A 9,269-nucleotide genomic window follows, 5' to 3' on the forward strand; every position below is an offset into this window, starting at 1 on the left:
TATTGTTATACTGTTATTAGTGTTAACTTTTAGGATAATTAACTAATTTATTAATTTAGTAGTTATTTTATTAATTTAATTAAATAAATATAAAAAATTTAAATATCCGCTTACGCGGATTAAAAATATCAGGGGTAAAAAAATGGATAATTTTATTTTTTAATTTTATCTTTTACAGTATTTTATAATTCCAATTTTATCCTCCACTCCACCAGCTATAAAAGCAACTTAATGAAGACTTTAACAAACCCTAAGACATTCTTGTGAGATCTGCAGCGCCATTCTGTGTTCTCCCATCCATTATCCATTGCCATATCTTTCATGTAAGTTGTGAGGTTTGTACTGTCCCAGTGTCTCATTCTACCTTTTTCTTTCTTTCTCTTCGACTCTTACTGTTTCTTAGTCCATTGATATTGTGTCTCTATATATATATTTTACTATGTATGATGAATATTCCTGTTGTTGTTAAAAAAATAAAAAGTGTAAGTCATAACTTATAACTATAAAAGTCAAAGAACTTGCTCATCCTTGTAGTAGTAGCCTTCAAGCATTTGATACTATATAAGTTATCAACTAGAATATGAAATTTAGCGTTAGTTTTGTATTTTTTTTTTAGTAAATTTGACAGCGTTAATGATAATTTTTGGGATTTAATTGATTTATCCAATAAAGTCATACCTTTTTATTCATGTATAACACGTGGAGAGCTCGTTTCCTGTAGTGTTTTTGTTCTATTAAGCCCGACGTTGATGACAGGTTAGAATGTTCTTTTTATTTTTAGAAATTGTCTAATTGGATTTGTCTTTTAATTTGGTGCATAGATTAGATTGCGGAAGCTTTTTCATGATGGAAATAGTTGGCAATAATTGATCATCCAACAACTGTGATTTCTTTGATTAAAGGTGAGAACTTTTATTTTTAAATATTTCATATCTTGTTTGAAAAATGTGTTATTTAGTTGAATAGCATGTTGTTTATCTTAGTATAATGTCATTCTAATTGAATGATGTTTCAGACTTTGATACTTACTATTAGATTTATATGTTAGTTTCAGTTTATTGACAAAATGATTTTGATGTTGTTTTGGTCATTTATTTAGTTGAACGTCGCTTGTTCTTTTATAACTTAATAATTGTATTATCGCCAATTATTTATACTTATTGCAGATTAATTATCTATATTTTTTGGTCAATGTGGATTTGAGTCTATGTGAATTTGAGTTGTGTTTCTTTTTTCGTCTGTCTTTGGGCTCTTCTGTCTTTATTTTATTCATTTTTTTCTGTCACCTTTGGCCTCTTTCTACCTCTCTCCTATCTGCCTGTCTCAGTCCTCCCTTTTTGATTTTTTTTAAATACCTGAACCAAAAAAATCGACACACACTTACTTTCTACATTAGATAGAAGTTTTTTAGAATATTTTTCTGTTTTAGTGACTCATTCACGGTACAGATTCGGTATACGGGACATGTTTGTGGCATCGAAATGCCAGAAACTTACCGCTTTTTAATTTCTATATGGAGGGCAAAGTTGTGTTGGACTCGGTTATAGAGGAGGGGGAGCTTTACCTGTATGTGGTGTCAGGTAAGGAAGAAATCGGACCATGCATTTTGAGTCAGCTTTTTCAGACGGTCCGAATTATATATGGGAAACGGACCATGCGGTTAGTGGCTCCGTCGCCCGCAAGTGACTCCCCCAAAGGTGCACTTTTTTTCAACATTAATTCATACCCAACATCTGTTTTCACTTTTACTCCATTCCCCCAAAGAAGAACCACTGCTTTTTCTTCTTTCTTACTCGTTCTGGATCTTGCTTTGCATGATGAAAGTAAGTTCAAAATGCCAAAAAAAATGTAGAGATGTTGATCGTCCTGAACTTCATATCATACATTATTTTAGTCATTTAAAATATGTAAGTTTTTTAAAATTTTTTTAATATTTTATAATTAAAATTATTATTATTGGGAAGTTTATTATTATTATTGTTGTGAGAACTTAGAATGTTTATTATTGGTTTAGGCGAGATTACATTATATTTTTTTTGGAATTTTTTAATTATAATTGCTATTATTAGGAAGTTAATTATTTTTTTAATTGTTGTTAGAATTGAGTTTAGGAGTGTAAATGGTTGTTATTATTTTTATCTGATTATGTTATCTTTTTTTTGGAATTTTTTTAGTTTGTTATAATTATAATTATCATAGTTAAGAAGTTAATTATTATTATTGTTGTTAGAATTGAATTTAGGAATGTAAATGATTATTATTATTTTTACTAGATTATATTTTCTTTTTTTGGAAATTTTTTTGTTTTTTATAATTATAATTATTATTGTTAGGAAGTTAATTGTTATTATTGTTGTTAGAAATTAAACTTAAGAATGTAAATGATTATGTTATTTTTTTTTAATTTTTCTAGTTTTTTATAATTATAATCATTATTGTTAGGAAGTTAATTATTATTATTATTGTTAGAAATTGAATTTAAGAATTTAAACAGAATAATGATTTTTTTTAAAATTTAGAATTATATGTAAAAATAGTAAGAAGTTAATTGAATTTTATAATTAATTTTAGAGATTATAATTTTAGATATTATAATATTTTTTTGTGTTACCGTGAATTAATAGACAACTAAGCTAGAATTGTTAATTAAATAGGAGCGTTCTTAGTTTAATAAGAATTGGAATTATGTATTAGTTGTTAGTGTTAATAGTTATGAATAATTTTTAGGATTAGTAAGTTAATTTAGAAGTTAAAAGGATTTGTTTTAATTGGTTTTGTTAAAATAATTTATGATAATTGTGTGGTTTCAATCAATATGTTGTTGAGTTACTGTAAAAGATCTTTTATTAATGAGACTTAATAAATTGGTGGGTTAGTACATAGTTACTAGTATATGTTATAATTAGGAAACAGATTAACGAGTTGACTAATAATAATTTGTTTTGTTTTTGTAGAATTTAAGGATGTTGACATGTGATTACTCAGTTCCACCGGATCGATACAATGAAAGGGTGGAGGGGCACTTACAAAAATTGTTTTTTATCATGCATCTCAGATTGGAGTAGTCCAATGTCAGAAAGCACTGGTGAATGCTCTAATCGAAAGGTGGCATCCAGATACACATACCTTTCACCTTTTGATTGGTGAATGTGCTGTGACGCTTGAAGATGTGGCAATAATTCTTGGTCTTCCAACGGACGGTCTTCTAGTCACAGGGATGACAATGAGTAGTTTTGAAGCCTTGGAGGCGGAGTGTTTACACCAGTTTGGAGTGGCACCTAGTAAGTCGGCATGTAGAGGTACGTGAAGTGCCACATTATGTTGTTGATTGGAACGATCTTGTTTGGGGACAAGTCTGACGCAGGTGTGCATTGTAAGTATCTACCACTGCTTTGTAATTTTGGGAGTATTGGACAGTACAGTTGGAGATTGGCATGCTTGGTACATCTATACAAGGCGTTATGTAAGGCATCTCGTTATGATTGTAAAGAGATCGATGGTCTGCTAACATTTCTATTTGGTTGGGCTTGGATCCGCCTGCCATATCTAGCGCCGCTTCCTAGGGAATCCCGCAGTTTTCCGCTTGCAAACAGGTAATATTATCTTACAGTCAACCCGTATCTTATTATTTAGAATTCAATTGTGTTAATGAAATAAGTCATGTTAGGTGGCGTAATTGGGAGCGTAGAGACCGTCGCTATAGATATCTTACGCTTGCTCACTTTAGGAAGGCCTTAGATGATCTTCAGGAAGGTCATGTGTGTTTTCAGGTAGTTCCTCATCAAGAACAGAATCTAGACAAGGCACACGGAGAAGTCGTCATTGGTCCTAAGAATCTTAACTGGATCACGGCCCCGACTCATTCATTCTAGGTGATGCAGTGGATAAATAGGTATAATCACGTTCTGAGCTTTCCGTGCCTTCACAGGGTACCTTGGATACTTACAAGGACTGGTATCGGGCAAAATTTGGGGACCGTTTGAATTTGTCTAGCCTTGTTGTTTAAGAGAATGATGAGGGTAATTAGGATATGGATGTTGACAATCAAGAGCAGGAGCCACAGTCACCTCCACCATCCCCTCCACTTCCGAATCCACTTTCACAGGAACAACCTATGTCCTCAAGCCAATATGTATGTATCTCAAACACAGTTTATCCAATCGTACCCAATACATCAGTAGCATTGGGGTATGCCACAGTTTGATCCAGGAGGAGGTTCTTTTAGCCAGTTGCTTGGATTCATGGCTGCAGATGCAGGACAATCACAATATGCTCAGCAGCCTGATTACTTTATGGCAGGTGGATATTCATTGGATGCAAGGCATTCGTGTCGCACTTCGTCCGGTGCTTTTTGAGGGTTTGTATCTGTTGACTCTAGTAGGAATGACGGTAGTCGTGGGGATGCTTAATAGTCAAAATTCTAATCGTGTTTCAATGGGTCTTATTGAAGAAAACGATAACACACCTGAACAAGAGACTGATGGGTATCTAGTGGATGAATCGGACGATAAGAACGAGGATGAGGACGACGATGAGGAGGATGAGATAGAGGATTTCGACGAGGATGAAGATAGGAGAGCTCGTTTTATTCAATAAAGTCATACCTTTTATTCATGTATAATACGTGGAGAGCTCGTTTCCTTTAGTGTTTTTGTTCTATTAAGCCCGACGTTGATGATAGGTTAGAATGTTCATTTTGTTTTTAGAAATTGGCTAATTGGATTTGTCTTTTAATTTGGTGCATAGATTAGGTTGCGGAAGCTTTTTCATGATGGAAATAGTTGGCAATAATTGATCATCCAAACAACTGTGATTTCTTTGATTAAAGGTGAGAACTTTTATTTTTAAATATTTCATATCTTGTTTGAAAAATGTGTTATTTAGTTATTATGTATTTTGTTTCTTTGAATAGCATGTGGTTTATCTTAGTATTAATGTCGATCTAATTGAATGATATTTCAGACTTTGATACCTACTACTAGATTTACATGTTAGTTTTAGTTTATTGACAAAATGATTTTGACGTTGTTTTGGTTATTTATTTAGTTGATCGTTGCTGGTTCTTTTATAACTTAACAATTGTATTATGGCTACTTATTTATACTTATTGCAGATTAATTATCTACATTTTTTTGTTAATGTGGATTTGAGTTGTGTTCCTTTTGTCGTCTGTCTTTGGGCTCTTCTGTCTCTATGGTAGCGTTTGTTTGCAGAGATTAGAACTGAGACTGAAAGATAGAGACTCAGTATTATGTTTGTTGAGCTAGAGACTGTTACTTAAATTTTTGTCTCTGTCTTCAAAATTTCAGTATTTCAATACTTCCAAAAAGTAGGGACACTAGAGACAGAAAAATTTAAAGACGGGAACAGAAATTTTAATTATAATTTGTACCTAAATTACCCCATTCTAATTTTATAATTTCAAAATTACCCTTATGTAAACCAGGGCTTCTTGATCAACCCTAGTGATTGATCTTCTCATTCTTCTTCAAAAACAGCCACCGTGTCGCCACTGGCCTCGCCACCGCTAGGTAAGTGATTTGCCGCTTGCGAGTTCATCTTCGTAGCCTCCATCTTCTCATCTCCTCCTTTTCTCCTTCACAAGAAAATCGAAGAACGAAGCTGCCGCCTCTCTCCGATTGCTGTCCACCTCAACCATCAATTCCTCGTTCGAACTGCTCTGAACCAGGTTAGTTTTATACAAATGTTGTTTAATTTACTGATTCCTTTCATCTTTTCCGTCGTGCCCTAATCTTTGGATTTGTTCGTTACCTAGCATTGGGACTTTTCTCTTCTTGTGATAATCAATTTGATCTGTGGATTTAACCATTATTTTTGTAATGCTTAAATCAAATTTGTTTGTATTTGAAAGGTGTATTTGTACTCAGAACCTCTTTGCTTGGTTTGTAATTATTTTTGTTAATGGTGTGAAGTAGTAGCATTGAAGTTAAAGAAATTCTTTGCCCTGTTGTGAATTTGTTCGTGACCTAACATAATCCATTTATTTCAGCTTTATACTTAATGAGTTTATGATGTTTACTTCCTTTTATGTGTCACTAATTGGATCATTACTCAATTCATTAGCCTAACTACATCTATTTATTGATTTCATTCTGGATTATACTTTTTTTTCCAATTTTTTCATGTCTGCGACTACTATTGTTCCATGTCTACACAAAGCTCTCATTAGCCTAACTCAATTGGAAGAGTAATGTATGATTGAATATGTAGTACAAACTTGCAAGCAAACTGTTATTAGTTACCTTGGTTTATTCTATTACACTGCACTTGTGAAAATTTTCATGCATAAAGCTGATTCGTTTCTAGACCTTATTAAGGCTTCTCATAGTTTGCGAATCATAGTCTGATAAAGCAATTGCTGCTTTTTTATGTAAAAATGGCTAACTAAATTCATGTATATATATTTTTATAAAACATAAGTTGTACTTGATAGAGTGCTTAATCAGGTTTAAAGAAGAGGGGAAATCAGTATTTTGAATTTTATTGGGAATCAGTACATATCCTAGACATAAGATTTGCAGTGTTTATTTTGAATGTGTAACTCTGGATACAGTCACCTAAAAATAGGAAAATGTTCTTTTACAACAAGCTTATTTTTAAAGCAAGGGGAAAAATGTATATTTACTATTTCTTTAAAATCTTTTATGCGAGTGTTTACTACTAAGACGTAAAGATAAAATGTTATTTGCTAATCTAGAAGTGTGTATAAGGTAGTAAATTGTAATTCTCCCCAAGTAGGAATATGTACTAGTTAATATATGCTTTAATCATGCAAGTGTGGACACATGTATACTTGAGAACAGAATTTGCTATGAAGGCAGAGTAAGAAGAAGGATTTTGCATCTAGCAATGCAAGTTTGGTATTTTACCTTTTAACAATTAACATATAAACCAAGATTCCCAATTCATGAGTAATATTTGCTATATGGCAATTGAAGTTTCTAATCATATAAACAGTAGGAGAATCATAGTCTCACAAAATTTGAATATATTCTTAACAAATAAACTAGTTTTTTCATTATTTGGAAAAGAGTGTATATTAATCCTCTTTCATATATGTACGAATTTTACATTGAAATGATTAATCTATCTCTTTTTCTCTTAAAATAGTGGAAACAAATTTATCATTTTAAACAGTAAGATTATTTTATGACATGATTAGGAATTTAAAATATATGAAAATGCTAGAAAATGAAATGGGATATAGTAATTTGCGCACAGGATCAAATGCTTTAAAGTGGGAAAAGGAATTAAACGAAGATACTAAAACCCCATTGCAAATAGAGTTAAAGAACCCAAATTGTTTATGTGCTTCATGTTCTTCTCAATTTAAACCCAAATTGTTTATGTACTTCTCATCTCCTCTTTTTTCTCCTTCTTTTTTGCCTTTTGGTAGAGTTTGATGTGCTTAAAGTATCTGAAAAAGTCACTTTCAGTATATGAAACGAGAGAGGAAAACCGATATTATCATATAAGTATTTGGTACCCTTTTAATTACACTAACAAGAAATGGTGATGTTTATAAGATGGAGGGCCAGCAGTGCAAGGACAAGCCTCACATTCTGAAGCTGGTGCAAGTGGAGGAAGCACAAAGCGATATAGGAGGAAGAGAAAGCAAGCTGATGTTTTAGAGAGGATGGCTGATCATATCCAGCAATCTTCCGCTAACCAAAGGAAGAATGCCCAACTACGTGCTGATGCCATTGTTGGTGTGAACGAGAAGTTTAAGGTCGGTGAGAAACTTACACAGCTTGGGTTCGATGATGAAGAGGTGGTGAAGGCAATTTTGAAGTTTGCTGAGAGTCCGAATGTGTATGCACACTTCTGGGGTTTGTCAGATTCACAGAAAATTATCCTTGTGCGTTCCATTATCTGAAGTTGACTGTTGATCGACACTTGTTATATAGATTTGGCTTAAGGTATTAAGTTTTTCACTATAGGGATAGCTTATTTTGAGATGGTTATATTTTACATGATTTAACGTACAAACTTATATTTGGTATACATTTGGCTGTATATTTTGGTATTGTCTTTATCTTGGTCTGTATTGAATAGGTTTTGTTGGCTTAGTACAATATTTTTAGTAGTGTGGTATTGCCTTTATTTTGGTCTGTATCGAGTAAGTTTTGTTGGCTTAGTACAATATTTTTGGTATCCTAACTCCCATGGTCTGTATTTTTGGTGTCATAACTCCCATGGCCATCTAACTAACTTCTCAGAAATGATTTAACTAAACTAGATTAACTATTTCAGCTATCACAACTAACTTTTGCAGAATCTTCAGCAACAGGTCTTTAATTCATTCTAACTTTAGGTCTCCTAATATGGAGAAAACACTTGGTCTTATTACGATCTATAACCCAATTAATTGAACATAGTACTGAGTAAGAAAGGGAAAGCAAAACAGTTAAATGCCAAAGCATGAATAGTAGATAAATTGAGAATACCTTCAAATTTTAAAAGAATATATACTAAGTTACAATTGAGAAGAATGACACATACCCAACCCATTTATGCTTAAATCTCTTTTCATCCCTTTCGAGTAAATGACTTAAACTAAGTGACTCATGTTGCAATATTATCACAACATAAAACAACTTTCTTCAGCAATAAATTGCATCATACATGCGAATTTGACTAAAAATAAGTGTATACACATACTGAAACATGTACTCATTTTATATTTAAAAAAAATTTACACAATGTGTCGCTTGCCTATTCAATTCAAAGGTCACACTACAACTTAAATTGCTGAGTTATCACATCTTTACATTCGAACATTTTACAATTACAATAGTTGCACAATAATTTACATGGAAAAACATTTGAAAAGGGTGACTTGATCTAGTAATACCATTCAATCTGATTTGATACAAAGGTGAGGCCATCAGTACCCTCATCTTCAGCAACAGAGTATCAAACGTGGATGTCACCAATTTTTCCCTCTTCAAGGAACAATGTGGATGTTCAAAGATAATACACATATATGGGATATACAACTGTTTGAGCACAATATTACTAACACTACAAAATGGATCAGAAACTAGGCTTTATATGAAGTGTCTTCAAGCAATGGCTTCCTTTGCTCTCTTCTTATTGAAGATTGATCATCAGCAGGTTCGTTGAAAAGATCAATGCTTCTCAAAAAGATCCATTAGCATTAATTACCATTAACCATAGTCAAGCAAATACTTAGAACATTCTTCAAGGAATTAGTAGTAGTATGCATGATGATGTCAATGGATATA

At 32.5% G+C, this 9,269-nt stretch overlaps 1 non-coding gene across 8 annotated transcripts; it reads left to right on the forward strand.

The window, feature by feature from the left end:
- Positions 1 to 223: 223 nt before the first annotated feature.
- Positions 224 to 8,211, forward strand: LOC112777985 (uncharacterized). Of its 8 annotated transcripts, none has more exons than XR_011877779.1 (8): positions 224 to 323; positions 822 to 902; positions 2,955 to 3,299; positions 3,423 to 3,593; positions 4,747 to 4,828; positions 5,447 to 5,531; positions 5,606 to 5,689; positions 7,548 to 8,211. It is a non-coding gene; the product is annotated as an uncharacterized protein (transcript). The 8 variants fall into 8 exon arrangements; XR_011877780.1 differs by having other exon boundaries at positions 4,752 to 4,828; XR_011877781.1 differs by having other exon boundaries at positions 239 to 323; positions 827 to 902.
- Positions 8,212 to 9,269: the final 1,058 nt, after the last annotated feature.

The sequence above is a fragment of the Arachis hypogaea genome, chromosome 19, assembly GCF_003086295.3.
Source record: "Arachis hypogaea cultivar Tifrunner chromosome 19, arahy.Tifrunner.gnm2.J5K5, whole genome shotgun sequence".
Taxonomy (NCBI): domain Eukaryota; kingdom Viridiplantae; phylum Streptophyta; class Magnoliopsida; order Fabales; family Fabaceae; genus Arachis; species Arachis hypogaea.